This window comes from Akebia trifoliata, chromosome 3, assembly GCF_017979445.1.
Source record: "Akebia trifoliata isolate Shusen 1 chromosome 3, ASM1797944v1, whole genome shotgun sequence".
Taxonomy (NCBI): Eukaryota; Viridiplantae; Streptophyta; class Magnoliopsida; order Ranunculales; family Lardizabalaceae; genus Akebia; species Akebia trifoliata.
In genome coordinates this window covers 1,569,290-1,587,722 of record NC_141377.1, presented here as the reverse complement: position 1 = coordinate 1,587,722, position 18,433 = coordinate 1,569,290, and the positions used below count along the sequence as shown (strand labels likewise).

Below are 18,433 nucleotides of genomic sequence, written 5' to 3'. Positions count from 1 at the left end.
TTGTAAAATAAAAAATAAAAAATTATAATGGTAAAATTGAATGGTTAGCAATTAGAAAAGAAGTATAGCAAAAAAAAAAAAAAAAATTTGTTAAACAGTGCGGAATTATTTAACCCGACCAATCCGAATCTAGTAATTCGGTCAGGTTGGATCTGCATCCGGATTTAGTGAAAACAAAATGGTTCGGATATGATTTTAGCTAATAGGATCTAAGTTGATTTTAGCTAAGGTTCATGATTCGGCCAAACAAATTATGCTTCCCCATTCCACTATGGCCAAAGCCATATCTTTTGTTAATGAAAGTATCTCCACATCTGCTTTCATTATCTCAATCCATATCTTTTTTGTTCTTCCTCCTACTCTTTTGAAATCTTTCTTACATACCTCTAATAAATAATTCAATAAAATTATCTTTATAGTCAGATGTGTAAGAAGAAAAAAAAAAAAAACAACATAAATAAAGTAAATAAAAATTTGATTTTCCCTCTTTAAGACCGAATTTCCTAACAATAGGCCAGGGGGACACATTAATCATGTCAACTTGAATTTCTTTTGAACTTTGTTACTCAAAGCAACTTTGAATTAATTGCATTAGCACATCGTTACTAGAATGAATATGACCCCTTGGATAGTCTCTAAGGACAATCCTTCCAAAGTGGAGAAGGCAAACATATAGGAACCATACCATCCCATCAATGTTAAATCTAGTTGGATTAAAAGTATCAAGGTCTTATAGTTTGCTCTTAAAAATATTACTTATTTGATTTTTTAATAAAAAGCATTATTTTCTATAGTACTTATTTAATAGTATTTTTGTAAATATCATCATCATCAAAGCCTTTTTTTTCTTGGATTTGGGGTTGGCTAAATGAATCATGCCCCTTCACACAAATTTTTTTAATTTATTTATGACAGGTGTCTGTACTAGGGAAGTATGGGTCCTTCCCCCGACACGTGCAATGCCCGCACATCACATGCATCAGGTAAGTGAGGGTGCGCCCTTACAAGTGGTCCTGAGGAAATATTGCTCATACTGGGTTTCGAACTCACAACCTTCCGGACTCTCGTCGCTTTATTGGATCCAAAATTGCCATTGAGCCACCCCTCAGGGTTAAATTCACACAACTAGAACCTATTTATATGAATTGTTCATGTCATAGTAATTCCAATACTAAAATAGGAGATGTATGTGTTCCAAAAACTGCCACATGACACATTATTTAGGCCTATAGATCTCATGATTTCTTGTCTCCCAATTTCCTTAGTTGACCTATACATCATAAATTTACACATTGGTGATTTCAATCCATTTCATATCATTGATTTTTCAAAACCTACTATTTAGTCATGAAGTGGTCCACAATGATATACGGTCAAATCCAATGGCTAAAACATATAGTTTTTTTTTTCTACGTGAACGAGATTAGTAATTAATAATTAGTAGGTGAAGGTCGGTTTTGAATGCAGATCGTCGTATCAATTTGACAAGTTGGCATTTTCCCGCTAAAAATCGTTTAATCAGTCACAAATTATGGGTCCAAAATTCATGGTGTCAATGACAAAAATGTGCCAATTGATAATATATGAGACTAGAGTGATTGAAATTCAATAAGCCAAGATAATGACCTCAGTGTCCTATATAGAAATCAATGACAAAGGTCATGACCTCAGTGTGTCCTGTATAGAAAGTAATTACTGTCAGTGAGATTTCTAACCACTGATTGCTCCTTTTTTAGGTGGTTAGTAGTGTTGTATGTATCACATTAAAGTTTTGGTGATCAAAGCTTAGAAACATCTGACCTACCCCAATCATAGCTGTAACAAATCACACACCTAAGTAATTAATATTATTCCCTTATGAGGGATGGATTATTATATAAATATAAACTAATATAAATGGAAAAAAGAGGGGCACTTAAATATGGGTTTCCCTAAAAAATAATTGGTCATCTTTGTCATGAAAGATTATAAAAATAAACTACTTCCATGAGTTGTAAGTCTTCTACAATACTCACAACTCTCATGTGTGCAATTTTTTTTATTTTTTTATTTTGAGTCTATATGATTGTAGAAAAGCATTTTCTAGGGAAAATGGATTTTAGTAACAGAGTTGATTTTTTAGTTTAGGGAGAATAATGTTAGGAGATGAGAAAACCCTTTTCCTGGGGATGGCCCGAGAATAATTTTTATTCCATCTAATGTGGAAAATGGGTTTGGTAGGAAAAATGTGCAAACCATACACTTGAAAATCACGTTTTCAAAAAAAAACTATTTGTTCATCCTTTTTCAAACAAACCCATTTTTTCTTGTTTTTTTCTTTTATCATTTTCAACTCTTCTTTTGGAACCTAAGTTGATTATTCTGATGCACAAGTTTGGTTCTCAACAATTAAGGAAAATGGGACCCTATACAACACCCATGAAATGTCAGAAACTCTTGTATTCAGAAATAAGAACAGATCCAAACTGAAATAAATAAAAAATTAATTAAAACACCCCCACATTAGAGTAACTGCAGCAACCACCACCCCACTCCTTCATTTTCTTGTTTTTATTATTTTATTTACTTTCTTTAGGGATGGGTCTAGAGTGGTACAGAAGCAACCCCACACTTGCCTATTCATGGGTTGCCAAGTGGACCTCTTACAAGAAGCCAAGTTGGCAGTTGAGTTCCTTACAAGAGATTCAAACATTGTTGTTGCGTTGTTGCAATAATAGCATACAGAGGACAGTGATAATGAGGGAATCCATGGAATGTAGGAAAATGGGTTTATTGGTATCTGATGTGGTGAAATTGGCAGTTAAAAGGGTTAACAAATCAAAGTAGCCAAAACCCACAACAGTAAAAAAGATACCAATTGAAGGAAAAAACTAAGAAAAACAGAACCCACAACGACAGTAAAAAAGTGAGAAACAGTTAAAAACCTTTACAAAGAGTAAACTTTGAAAAAAAAAAAAAATGGGTATCTTGGGGTTTGGTATTTTATTTTTCTTTTTGTCTTTTGAACAACAAATTCATTCCTTGCCAAAAACAGTGAAAACCCATGAAAGCTTAGGTCTTTTCAAGGTCTTCTTCACACCTTCTTCAATCAAAGAGAGAGAGAGAGAGAGGTCAGTCTTTTGTGTTTCTCTATGGATCCCAAGAACTCAAAGCAACCTCAAGAGGTACCCAAGTTCTTGAGTTTACCACAACAAGATATGGGTGAGAATAAAACAGCAGAAATCAAAGATTTTCAGATTGTTGTTGCTGATAAAGATGAGAGTAAGAAACAATTAGCACCCAAAAGAAGCTCAAACAAAGATAGACACACAAAGGTTGATGGGAGAGGTAGAAGAATAAGGATGCCAGCTTTATGTGCAGCAAGAATTTTCCAATTAACAAGAGAATTGGGTCACAAATCTGATGGAGAAACTATTCAATGGTTGTTACAACAAGCCGAACCATCGATCATCGCTACGACGGGCACCGGAACAATACCAGCTTCAGCTTTGGCTGCTGCTGGGGCCTCTGTTTCACAACAGGGGACTTCTGTTTCAATTGGTGTTCATCATCATCACAAGATGGATGAGTTGGGTCAAGGAATTGGGTCCAGTAATAGGACCAATTGGACTATGGGTGGTAATTTGGCTAGATCTTCTGTGGCCGCCGCAGGTTTGTGGCCCTCTATCGGTGGAATCGGGCCCGGGTTTGTTCCTTCTTCGGGTCCATCGACGTCAAATTTAGGGACCGAAAGTGCAAATTACTTGCCTAGAATTGGGTTCCATGGTTTCGAATTGCCGGGTTCTAATATGGGTCCAATGAATTTTAGCTCAATTTTGGGTGGAAATAATCAACAACTTCCAGGATTGGAACTTGGGCTCTCTCAAGATGGTCATATTGGGGTTTTGAATGCTCAAGCCTTGAACCAATTTTACCAACAAATGGGGCAAAACCGAGGCGGTCCTGCCTCCTTGCATGAGCAACAACAACATCATCAACAACAACAACAACAAAATCAAGCTGAGGATGATTCTCAAGACTCAAGACATTAGAGTATTAGGAGAGTGAAGGAACAAACAAAATTATCCGACTTAATCTTTTATGATGATGGTTCCTTTTGTGTTTAATAGCCAAAGTTGGAGGAAGAGATTTATGGGAATTCAGTCTTTTTTTATGGATTTGGGTAATTGGGTCTGACCCTTTTTTTCTTCTCTCCACAGCTTCATTCAAGCCTTCAAATGCAGGTGGTTTTTTGGGTTCTTTTTCAATTTCATGTAAATTTTTTTTGTAAAAAAAAAATAATTATTAATTGTGATATAATTGCTTTTGGTTTGAATTGTGCAGGTGAAACTGTGCAGAGAGGTTGGTAGCTTTGGGGTTGGACTTACTTTCTTGTTGATTTCAGGTGTGTCGATAATAGTTTAAGCCATCTTTGATGATTCTGTTGTGGTTAGAATTTTCGATGGGGAGGTGACCGACTTGTTTGTGGAAGATAAACTTAAGGTTTGCTTAGTCATACTTGTGTGGTTTTTTTTTTTTTTTTTCTTTCTATTAGATCTAGCAAAGTTGCTCTATATTCTTCTATTCTGAATAGATTGATTAAATTTCTGGTTAAATGTGGTTGTTGATGCACAACCATTGTTAGCTTCAACCCATCAATCATGTTTGTTTTGAACTTAGTTTCTAGTTATCCGTTGAAGTTTACGCTACTTTACATCAACTTTGTCCTTTGTCTTCTATCTTTCTGAAATTTTCTTTGCTTGAGATATCGATCTATTTTCTAACAAAATGCTGAATTCTCTTAACCCAATTTAGGAAAGTGATGCTTTCATTTGATGGAAGTTTCACATTAATGTGTCGATAGTTTCCAGCGTGTTTAATCATTGGGTTTGGTTTATTTTGGTTAGATAAAGATGCACACTTACTCATCTTTTGTGCTTAAAGGTTTTAAATGTTTTGGTAGCATTTAGAAAATCTAATTTCATTTCCAACTTTCACGGATTTCCCCAATATAGAGGTGAGACTGTCGTAGCTGATCATATATATAGGTCACAATCGCTTATTAATATCATATTTTACTTAAAATTTCCAAATATGTCTAATAACCCATGCATGGTATTTGAAACGTCTTCCTTGTTATATCGTGAATCCGAAATGATCATAAGGAGAGGAAGCTTTAAAGTAACTTTCATAACTAAATCTATCACATTACAGACATAGGTACAAAGGGTCGAGTTAAATCCTTCAAAATTTGTTCTAAAGTGGTCGAGTCCACTGTCCTCTCTCCATCAATTTTGCTTGGTTTCTCTAGTGTCATTCAATGTTGAATAACTGAGCTTTCTTTCTCCCTCTTGAGAAACTCTCACTTTATTGTGTCACTTCTAGAAATTGTTTCCAAGAGAGAACAAATAGAGAAAGACCATGAAACTCAATCCTTATGTGGGGTGGAATCAGGATATAAATTGTGGATCTCAATTGTATATGCTACACTAAAGTGAAGTATCTAGTCTTTTCTAATTGCCTCTAATAAAATCCAAGACTTCGTTGGAGGACTTCATTACTCTAATGAAGGTCAGTCACTCATTCCTCTTGTAAGGAATCTCCATCATAGACACTATTCATAAAACGGAGAATCATTAAAGCCACAATGAAAGGTAGGTCAGTCACACATGGTGCTGCAAATAATGGCAACAACAACATCCCTCCAAATCCCTCTAGCATAAGCAAGAGTAGTCCATCTTCATTAGCGTGACCTCAAAACTAATACTTCTACATGTTTGGATTCCATGCCTTGTTAGGATTGTGAGCATCTCAGGATCCTCCTAACTAAATTGAGATAACTTCTTGTAGCGTATCTCTAACCATCCTACGTAAACTAGTTCAGTTCAGATGCCAAGTTGCTCCTTTTACTAGCATCAATGTCTGTTTTCCCTTTAGGACACTGTTCGGGAACGTGGAATTAGTATCTCCATCATTTTCTGAATCATTATAGTGAGCAATTTCATATTACTTCTCACAACATGGTTTTAAATCTCATTCGAGACCTAGACGACTCATTCGATTCGTCTCGGTATCATCCACCAATGAGACTGGTTGACAAGTCGTCTCAAACTTGTTATGTGTCTCAAAAGTCAGTCTATTGTGCCCTTGTTGAATGAGACATTTCAAATAAATTGGATAACTCGTCCAAGATGACTCGGTTTCGTTCATGGACGAGACCAGATGTCAAAACGAGTTTTAAAACCATGTCTCACAAATGCCCATTAACAAATATGTGGCTTAAGATTTTCAATGCTTAAAATTCTTTTCTACCTTTGAATCCAAAGCATTAAACTTAAAGAGTTTATGGCCTTGTGGGTTTTGGTGATGGTACAAAAACTCATTGTCACTATTGTGCCCATATTATCAGAGACCGGGAAAAAAAAAAGAAAGCACTGACAACTGTTGGCCGTTGGGATAAGCCCACAACATTGGTTCCACAAAAACTCCACCCTTCGTTATTTCATTCAAATTCAGGTGACCAAGCTTCATCTGCTTGGGTTTAGTGGAGAAATGAATGATTGTAGGTGTTGTGAGATGTCCAGTGTTCTTATTAGGCTTGGACTTAAAGAGGCAAGGCAGTATCAAAAGGGACATTTTCTATGTGAGGTTCCTTGCGATTGTGGACAAAGAGTCTGTAATCTTTATTGTTAATAGTGGATTTTTCCCCCTCTCCCCTGTGGACATAAGCAATTTGCCGAACGATGTAAGTGTTCATTTTGCTTTTTATCTTTACTCTTGTTATGCTTCCGCACAACAATATGACAACCAGAGGAGGACCGATGGTTGGAGTTGGGGGGCAATGCAATGAAGGCATGAGGTAAGCAATCCTTCCACCATTTCTAACACTAGAAATTGTGCAATATTTGAGAGAAGAGGAGGCATTGGGAACTTTAATATAAGGTTCATATGTAAAGATCATGGTGCGACAGCAAGCTTCGTGAGTTACAGATGGATGAGGGAATTGACACATAAATTTATGGGAAAGAGGACTATAAGAATGGAGGAAATTGAGTGAAAGAAAGGTTATGGTTCAAGGAATCAAATCATGCATAATAAGAGGTTGAAACATTAAATCCTGGCAAGCTTAAAATGGAACTACTCTATCAAATATCCTTTTACGAGACTAAAAGTCATCAAGAAGCGACATAGAGATGACACATACTTTGTCAAATATTACACAAACAAAATATATCAAAAGCTTATTAGTGCAATTGTGATCATTAGGTATTTGAAACTCTATGAGCCTGATATCTTAGAAGCATTTATTGGTTTCAAGATCATGTTTTAAAGTCTCTACTATATATCCATTCTTTGTTAGATTTTTCATTGAATAGGAGATTTTTCAATCAAGATCATGTTTAAACCCAAATTTAAAGTCACTAAATTTCTATACTTTTTTTTTTTGGGTTCATGCTGATTTGAGCTAAATTACCACTCCAGATTTTGATGAAAGTTTTCATATTGTTTGTGACATGCCCCTCTTGACTTTGGTCTTCCATGAGAGGGTAGCAAAAATCGATTGAAATGCCCTCATCTTCATCCTGTTAACCCCCCCCCCCCCTCCCCCCCTCTCCCAACACACACACACACACACACACACACACACAAAGAAAAAACTTTGATTTTTGTTTTTAATTACCAAAACGCCCATTTTCTTCTATCTCTAGACAAAAAAAACCTTGATTTTTCTTCTCCAAAACTTGGTTTGAAGGTCGGAGATGGAATCTGAGATTGAAGGTAAGGAAGACGATGGGTTTTCACAAAAAAATAAGGATTTTTGGCAAATGGTCAAGACGTCGAGTACAGGAAATTTAGGTAATTTTATATTAATTTCTCATAGAGGACTAAAGTCAAGTGGTACCCAAGGGGTATTTCTAATTTTATAAAAAAATAAAATAAAAATAGAAGGATACCTCAAAAATTACCCAAATAACATTCAACAAAGGTTTGAATTATGTCCAGAAATTAATTATCTCATAGAATATTATATGACTTTGGAATGATCAAACCATCTTTCATTCTTTAGATAGAATTGAATGGAGTAAAACATATTCATCCATGGATTTGATGATAACGACGACAATAATGATGACTGAGTATATACAGTTCCAACCTGACATAATCATCTTCCATTATTCGGGTTTGGGATTGGAAATGTAGTATAAAGGGGACACCATGTATACGTATAAAAATAAAAATTAAAAAAAAAAAAAAAAAAAAGAGGGGGGGTGGGGTTCGGGGGGTCAATTGTTCAAAGCCACCGAAATTCAATCTAGTCCACCATGCAAACAACCTGACACTAAAATGTTGCCTTAAAAAGAGACTAAATTGCTTAAATGTCTAGACAAAGAAGCTAGGCATGACTCATGAGGACTACCTTTTTCTTTCCTTGTCATGCTTCTCATGTGCCATCTTACGTCACTGCAATTGGTATTAATTCGTTGGTCAGGGAAGTAAAAAAAAAAAATGGAAACATATGATTCCAAAATTCATGGGCTAGTCATTTTTTTTTATAATTCTTTATCAAAAAAAAAAAAATACATTTAGATTTATTTATTGGTCCCATTCGGCAGCCAACGTTATGGAGCCAAACACATTTGTCTTATATGACTTAAAAGTTTTGGATTTGACTGATTTTTTGTGTGGATGATCTTCTCACACAAAAAAATCAACCCAATCTGAAACTTTTAGGTCATATAGAACAAATTTTGGGTCCCTAACATTGGCTGCCTAACGCTATCCTTTATTTATGTGTAATGATTTTCTAACGTCCCTCTCTGACACACGCCTCTCATCACAAAACCATAGATCATTTGCCTCAAGATACACATAACCATAAATCCTTTTCTTGCGTGTCTTGAGACAAATGATCTACGGTTCTGTGACAAGGGCGTCATATTATCACGACTCTTTATTTATATATGTACCTATTGTGCATTTTAAGTCAATAGTAAGTGGCAAGTGTAAAGGCACATGTATTTTGAAAATATTATTTCAAAAATTTTCTATAGATAATCTAGTTTTCTATATCATTCTTTACCATTCAATAGATTGTAAAGGTCTTTTCATAATTTAAAATAGAATCATGATAATATGATTCTTCAGGTGGCATACTCAAATGACTGCATGACGTGGACAAGTTTGAGAACCGTAGATCTGTACATCTCGGGATACATTTTTTATGGGGAAGTGCGATCGTGTATCCCGAGGCATACAAATCTACAGTACCGAACTTTTCACGTCATGGAGTCATTTGAGGAAAATACAGATATCCTAATTAGTTACCATCTTCTAGCGATTAACACACACTTTCATAGGGATTTCATTTTTTGGGAATCCCTAACATCCCAACAATCATGTTGATAGAGAGCCTTAACGCACAGGTTGTTCTAAATTGTTATCGATCCATTTTCTATTTGGCGAAACATTTTTATTAGAGTCGGACTGGAGTATCTTCAAGATTGTGCCTCATATCGCACTTTCATAAGCATCTACGGTTCTTATACACTTCCACGTCAAGAAAGTGCGATATGAGGTTCAATCTTGAGGTCAATTCAGCATTATTCTTTTTATTAAGGTCCTATAATTTTCGATGATGGAGGGACTGTTCAACGTCGCACTAGTGGCCATCCAACTAATATAATCTTACGTATCTAAATAGTTTCACTTGTTAACATCAAATGATTGCCACTTTCACCGAACAAAGAAAGGAAAATTACTTAATGAACCCTAGTGGAGGGGCATGTTTCTAAATACACCCCCACCGGCATGGGTGGCATCTTAACCATCCAGTTAGTAAAAATCTTTTCTTTCTTAATGATCCCTCATTCCATAAAATGGCGAACTCAAATCGTCGAGATTAATGATTATAAATCATCAATCTCAATGATTTAAAATCATTGATCTCAATTATTTTGTAGTAGTTATTGGACTTATTGGAGTATTAGTTTTGTCGTAGCTTATTTGGTGTATCTCGGCACACTTTAATAAGCTACTACATAAAGTGTGTCGAAATACTCCAAATCGTATTGGTATTGTAGTTACGATAGTTATGAAGTTATTATATTAATCGAACCTATGTTACCATTATATATTTAATAAAATCATCAATTGTCATGTTTAACGTTGTAGTTGAAACTAATAAAACTAGTTAATTCTTTGTCAATATAAAATCCAAATTATTGAATTAAAACTTCTTTATCGTTCGATAATTAAAAAATTATCATATTTTCTAATTATTGAAATAATGAGAAAGTTATTAAAAAGCTAAATTGAGTGAGTTTGAAATCATACACTAAATTTTTTATTTTTATTTTAGATAGATAATTAATTAATTTTTACATATAATCAACTTTGCCGAGCTCGGCCCAACCCGGTTGGATATGATCGTATGGCTAGGGCTTGGATAGCTCAGGTCCGTTCAGGCTTTGGGTGGGCCCAACTTGCTATGTCTGAGCCTGCCCAAGCTTTTGTAATTGATGTCCATTCAGGGCTTAGGGCCAGCTGTTCCTTCTTTCTGTTAGTAAGAAAAAAATCTTTAAGCATATAAAAAGGTCGAAAGAAAATGAATTCCTTCGGAAAAAGTGTTCCAAGGAAAAAAGTTCTTTAAAAAATTGTTTTCCAATGTTTGATTGTCTTAAAAAAAATGTCAAAAAGAGACTCAGTTTTTTGCTTTTGGTGGTGTGGACTACGAGAGAGAATCATTTTTCTATTGGATTGGTTTGAAAAATAAATACATTTTCTATCAAAAGGGGTAAACTTGCTTTCCTCATAAAAATAATTTTCCCCAAAAAAATTTGCAATCTTATACTTCCAACTCTCTCTCTCTCTCTCTCTCTCTCTGAAAATTTATTTTCCCATCAATTTCTCCACCACAAACTATAGATTAACGTTCGAGCTCCATCTTTGGGTAGCACTAAGTAGGGGTGCAACTTGGTCCGGTTTAAACTGAGAACCGAACCAAGCCGATAGCTTTGGGGTGGTTTGGTTTGGAACAACTTGCAGTTCGGTTTCGGATTACGAAAATGGAGAATCGGTCAATTTGGTTTGGTTCTCAGATCAAGCTTGTATAGAATCGAATCAAACCGAGAACTAAACCCTTATGCAATAAAGAAAAAATATATGTAAAGAATAATTATTATGAATTATTTTAGGAGTTAGGACATAGATTAGTGATCTTTTATGAATAAACTAATGAATTTTTATGGATAGATTTGTGATTTATTGTATGAAATTTTATGTTTATTTTTTCATTAAAAAATATTACTTACAATTTATAAAAAACCGACCTATGTCGGTTCAGTTCCAATTTGACCTCAAACCGAACCAAGTTGCACCTCTAGCACTAAGAGGAAAGAGATAGTGGTCAAAAAGAGATGTTCGATTTTTGTTTTGTCGGAGTTTCAAGGGAATTGAATAAGTCAACCTCGAAATTGCGAGGACTTTTCCAAGGTCCAACTATATGGAAAGAAAATACATGTTTCTTAGGAATCAATATAAGTTTCTTAGGTATTAAGAAAATACATGTTTGATTAAACATCTTTCCATATCAATCAATTTATGTTCTTACCAATCACATTTGAAATTAAATAATTCAGAAGATTGGTGTGTAACCAACCAAGTAGAAGGTCTTGGTTTCGACGGACGACCAATAGATTTAGTTGAAATCACCTAATTCATGAAGATTAGATTAAAAGTTGGTCTAGTTGCCCAACCACCTTACTACATCTAAATAAATAATATATTAATTAGATATTTAATTGGTGATTGTGCTATCTAATGAAGAGGGTGACACTTGATATTGGAAGATATCTCTATCATAATATATTTAATAGAAGATTTTCTATGACCTCACTAAGATCTTTAGTACCCAAAACTTGGGCTAAAGTCATCCTCATGTCCATTAATAGCATTATTTAATGTCTACTTAGTCTACTATGGGTTTTGAATATAAATAATATATAATTTATTAAAGAGAAATCATTTCCTTATAAAGATAGTGAGGAAAAAAAATCTCGAGACGCATAAAATAAAATCTCAATATTGGCAATGAATCTCGAGGAATTTTTTATGGTGGATGAGACTTAATAAAATCTTTTTTTTTTTTTTCCTCATTATCTTAGTAAGGCTAGTAGGACTCTTTATTAAAAAGTTTTTAAAGTTTTATATTATGTCAATGGGTTGTTCTAAATATAGAACAATCAAAATGAATAATTTATAAAGTCATTCTTCATAAATAATAAAACTATTAGATATAATTAGTATTATAAGAGTATTTTTGAAAGAAAGAGTCATGATGATGATGATGATGTTGTTGAAGGATTTAACTTTGACTATAAAAAATATCCAACATGAAAAAACTGAGTGGCTCATTTGGTTTACCTTCTTTTATAGATTGCTTCCCACCCAAATGTCATACAAGACTTGTCTCCTCCAAATTTTATGGTGGTGCATGTGAAGCATAATTTTAGGTTTGTGGTGTCATCCTCATGTGTTATCCACTTGACCCATTAAATGATGGTGTAACATCACTATCATCATCATCATCATCATCGTCATCTTTACTATTATTTTATAAAGACAAAAATACTATTTTATCTCGAATGTACACATGCCACCTTATGATTCATATATAAAAAAAACTCGGACATAAGAAAGTTGAATTATTAACCCAAGAAAGATCCTAATTCATTGACTGTATTAATTTGGGTCCATGTCATGATGACAGCCATATTACCTTCAAGGATGAATCTTATTTTGAGGACTAGTTAATCAATCACTTTCTTCTATCTTTCCACTTGCTTGTTCCCTGACCCTTCTAAACTCGGACGATCCAAATAAAGATTAACTTTACATCCTTTCGTTGATTTAGATAAGAACCAATGATCTCTGACTAACTATCCTTTTCAATCTTCTCTCATCTAAAGCTCATTCATTCCTAAATCGAATAAGTCAAGTGAGTGGAGCCTTACAATCAGGGGGGGAGCCAGGATTTTCTTGTAGTGGAGGCAAACTATAATTAGTTGTATAATTGAATAACTTGAAGATGAATGATTTTAGAGAGAAATTTAGAGATTTTTGGTTAGAAGTTGAAGAAAGGGATATTTAGGTCATTTCCAATTAGTATATGAGAAGGCCCGGTCAAAAGGCAATGTTATCAACAAAAAATTGAAGGGGGAGAGGGGAATTGGAGGTAGGTGAGGGTGTGGGGGCAAATGAGACATTTAATTAGTTGAAAATATAAGGGTGTCTCAAAATTTTGTGGGGGCAATTGCCCCCACCAGCTCCTTACTAACTCCGCCTTTACTTACAATAGTTAATTAAGGACAAGTAATGGGAAGTGCGATTAGTGGAAGGCAATAATCGTGATCCCAAAATCATGTAGAGCATTGTGGTCATAATCATAATTGAAAAAAAAAAAGTTCAAAAAGAAACGTTTCTCAAATAGTTGGGGTTGGGAACTATTGACTCATGAAAAAACACGAAATCCTGATGGTTAAAACATGAAATCCAATGATCAAGAGATATGCTATATCCATCCTCGAGATACATATTTTATCCCGACAGTTAGATTTCATATTTTTCACAAGTCACCAAATCTAGACCCATCTATAAATAGGAGTAAGACTATTTACTCATTTAATTCATTTGATTGTAACTTAAAATATAAGTCACGATAAACTAACGCGCTAAAATTTACACATTGACTAAAGTGGTTGACATGGCAATGCATAGAACCACAGATCTTTTTCTTCGGGATACACAATAAAAAAATCTATGATTCTGTGCACATGCCACGTCAACCACGTTAGTCAACACTTAAATTTTAATGAGTCAATTTACATTTTAGGGACGATTTAATTATTTTTATTTATTATCTTAAATACCATGATTAGTAAAAAGGATATTTTATCATTCGATTTTATATATCTAAGAATCATATCTTCAATCAAGATTGTTCTTCAATCTTTTTGTTACTAAGAAAATATCTGTCATTTTCAACTTTCCATCAACTTTCGTTGAATCAAAATATCTTCTTTAAAGACTTGATGCCTACAATCTAGCTATATTGATGGCCCATCGATTAAAACAGTGACATAGATCCATGGCCCACCGCACATGTTTGAAATTTGAACCCAAAAGTTGTAATTTTGTTTTTTATTATTCTTATTTAAAAGCATTTCTAGAAGAAGAAGAAAAGTTCCACATTTTATTCTTTTTACACCGCTATTGTCAACTTAGCTTTCCCTCATTATTAATATTTATTTATATATATAAATTTCGAATATTTAAGTGGGACCAGAATTTGTTCGTTAGGCCACCAAACTAATCGGTATCTATCTTTTTTGTGGGTCCACGTGGCGGCGCGTTTCCTTTTATTCCTCTCTAGTCTAGTCTCAACTAGTGTAGGTTATTTATTTGAATATTGGACTAAAGTACCCTCGTATAACGCTGTGAAGAAAAAAATTTCAAAATCTATATTGCCACATTAATTTAATTTTAAAATTCTAATTAATAAAATTATATATAACACTAATTAATGATTAAAACCTACAAGAAAAGAGGGAGGGGAGGGGATTTAGAACAAAAGTTGAAAAGAGAGCATAGAAACGACTATGGTAATTTAAAAAATAAAATTGTCTTTTGCAACCCAAGACCCTTATTTAATTAAAAAAAAAAGTTACTTATTATATACGATTGACAATGGTTTCTAACTTATAGACTCAATTAGTAGGGATGAGGCAACTGGTCTTTTAAAGCACCATATTTCACTAAAATCCCTTAAGTACATGCAATACCCTCACAAACCACACGTACCAGATAATTAGAAATAAATCATTGTAAGTGGCCAACGAGAGAACTTGAACTTAAGACCTCTCCATTTTTTAAGGGATATTTATGTGTAATATTAATGATTTTATTGACACAAAACACTCCACCCATAGATGAAATTTCACAAGAAAATCTCTCTCTCTAAATAGGTTCAATGATTTTTTGAAGAACAATGGAATTAAATAATATATTTTTCAAAAAATATATTCTCAATGATTAATCATGTTTCCCTTAAATTAAACTTTGTGGGTTTCGCGTTTCTTTATAAGTATCAATTCAAGATTGAGTTTAATGCAAATATTTAGCATGATATAGGTTATGCAAAGCCAGGCATGTGTGCCTTGTACATAAGCCTTTGAACTATCACTCGAGGTTTTAAAGAGTATTTGAAGTATTCTAATAAACAAGTATCATAATACCCTCAATGTTAAATTGGAGACAAAAACCTTAAATTTTTTTTCTTCCTTCAAATCAATCATCTCGAAAACCTTTATTTTTCATATTCAAAACCAGTCATCTTCAACTTTTTAGATTCTATCTACTTCAACTTTCAAATCTCAATGCAAGATAGGATTTTTGGGCAAGTAATAACGAAGAAATTTTGGACATAACAAATAGGATTTTTTACAAAGTGTTAAGGTTAGGATTAAGTGATAGATTAAAGATAAGGTTGAATAGATTAAAAATAATTTTCCATAAAGTTTAAAGAGTTTGAAAGATGATTAATTTCTAGAAAAAAAAAATCAAATAAGATTTTTGAAAAAAATAAAAAACAACTGGAATTCTAAATAGAAAATCTATGATTTTCTTCAGAGGATTAATGTTAAGTTGAAAATGAAAGAATAATGGTAAATTCTAATAAGTTAAAATAAAACTTAAGATGATAACTAATTTTGAGAAGAAAAACCCTGATTTTTTTTTTTATTCGGTTAGAAATTGAATATAAAGACATTTAAGTCATTAATCATATTAGTATATACGAAGTAATAATTGATGAGGCACGCATGGGTGGCTTTGCATAATACCTACAATACGAAGTTTCCTCATCAAATTCGATCTTGATCCGGGACCAAACCTTTATTTTCAACAAGATATTTTGAGATTTTTGTTCAATTATTGATATAATTTCTACATGATTGAGAGTGTCAAATTTATGCAAAGGAATTCAAACCATTTAATTTTATTGATAAGTGTCATAGTCGCATGAACTCCACGTTTCTCACTTATTATGTATGGTTCTTAGTAGTTATCAAACAAGCCTACTTAAAGGATAAGAAACATGTGTGTCTCGTCTCCAACAATGTTGTAATCCAACGCACATTCAACTTAGCGATTGAAGTCGACAGCTATGGCTACTATCTCTTCTTCTTCTTTCCGTTTCCACACCTTAAAAATCTAATTTGATTTTATTATCCATTAAGTTAGAAATTTTTTTTATTTTATTTTATTTCTATTTATTAACTTACGATAATTAACATAAGAGTCTCTCATCGATCATATATGTATAGGGCCAGGATCCCTCGACTCCTAACAATGACTCATGCAAAAGACACATGATCCTAATCCTTTAAATGCAAAATCCAATGGTTGAGATTTATCTGTAGGATAAGTATCTTCGAGATTTGTGTTATAAAGATATTCTTATATCTCAACCAATGGATTTTGTGTTTAAAGGGTTGAGATCATATGTTTTTTTTCATGAGTTATTTTTAGGAGTCAACATATCCCAACCAGTATGTATATCGTCTAGAACAATATCTCGATCCAACAGTCAAGATCGTCAAATATTTTTTTTTCACTACTAACCATATTTTCTTTTTCAAGTGGAAATGACTAAAGAATACTTCACAAGATAAGAATTTTCTTGGAGTTCCCAAATTTGAAATATTATTTTAGATTCTCGTTATATTAATTTGATTTGAAGAGAGATAAATGGATAATTTAAAGAAAAAATTAAATTTATGAGGATTACATCCTCTCTCTTTCTCTCTCTATTTTTTTTCCTCATTGCTTTATCCTATTCTCACTCTCTATAATTTTAGTTAAAGATAATTTTAATATTCTTTTTAAGGATCTATCATTTATTTTCAAGAAGTCTACAAATAAATATTTAACAAATGTATTTATTATCATCCAATTTGTTACCATAACATCTAACAAGTAAATAAAATTGATGACAATATAAGTTTATAATAACAAAGAGAACAAAAAAAGGGTTACAAACTTACCCTATCTAAAATGTCCATTCAATAGAGGGAAAATGTGATTTAGACGTACATCTTCACATTTTGGTGAATATTTGAGATATCACTTTATCTTCTAATTGATGACATGTCCCTTGACCTATGTCCTTTATTTTATTTTTATTTTTATTTTTTTTAAAGTAGGATTGTTTGGGCCCGTAGGCCAAACTAGCAGGGGTGAGGAAACTGTCCTCTTAGAGCACCATATCTCACCCAAATCTCTCAGGTACATGTAATACCTTGTACAAATAACACATATAAGATAAGTTGGGATAAATCCATGTGGATGGCCAATAGGAGGATTTGAACTCAAGATCTCTCTTTTTCTAAAAAGAGGTCTTAGCTACTACACCCAACACTCGGTGGTTCTCTTTACCTATGTCTTCTCTTATAGAGTAATAAACATTACCTCATCTCCAACTTTTAACAAAAATCTTGACCTCCTCTTCAACCTTTAATCAAAATCGTTCATTTTTCTTTCTAAAATCAACAATTTTCAAGCTCTTCAACTTATTATTTTATATTTTTAACCTTATTTTCAATTTCACCTTATTTTAGAGAATTGTTGATTTTTTATCCAAAATTTAATCATTTTCTACTACACCAAAAAATCATATCTTGCTCTTGAGAGTTGAAGGTTAAAGTAAATACGACATTTAGGTTGAAGATTAGGATAAAATATTTATCAATAATCTGGTTAGGAAAGAAAAATCAAGGGTTTTTAGCTGAAACTTGTACAGAGCGCATTTAGATCATTTTATTAGTTATGTTACAGAAGATCGAAGTCAAGGATCATATAATGAGTTTGAAAATTCTTAAATATTCACCAAAACGTGGAGGGTTATATTTAAATTATCTAAAGATAAAATTCTAAAAGGGTAATTTAGGTATTTCAAGTCAGTTGGTCATTTATTTAACTTGGCAAGGGAACGAACCGATCTGTCACGAAGGGATTGCCGCCTAAATACGGGCAAAACTCCAGAGTAATCCGTACACAACACGTGTCACTCAGAATATGACTTATTACCTTTCAATTCCCATCACATTGTACGGACTTCTTGATGGGAAGTTTTAAAAAAGGAAAATACATATAAAATTCAAGTATCATCCCTAGTTGTTCTCCTTAATTCTAGACCGTTGATATTTAAGATGCAAATCTCGAATAACAATTAGAATTTAGTATGTAAGCGTGACGACTTCAGTTGGGGCAGCTTTCATCAGTCTTGGGCAACGGTAACTGTTTCTAAAACCAATGACAACTCGACACGTCATCCTTCTTGGGAAATTTCCATTTTTTAGGTCAGATTGACAGGTTGTTCACAGTTGTATTTGTTCTT

At 33.3% G+C, this 18,433-nt stretch overlaps 1 pseudogene across 1 annotated transcript; it reads left to right on the top strand.

The window, feature by feature from the left end:
• The first annotated feature begins 2,919 nt into the window (after positions 1 to 2,919).
• Positions 2,920 to 4,699, top strand: LOC147405406 (transcription factor TCP20 pseudogene; annotated as a pseudogene). The gene is made up of 2 exons (XR_015175946.1): positions 2,920 to 4,223; positions 4,324 to 4,699. The product of XR_015175946.1 is annotated as a transcription factor TCP20 pseudogene (transcript).
• The last annotated feature ends 13,734 nt before the right edge of the window (positions 4,700 to 18,433 follow it).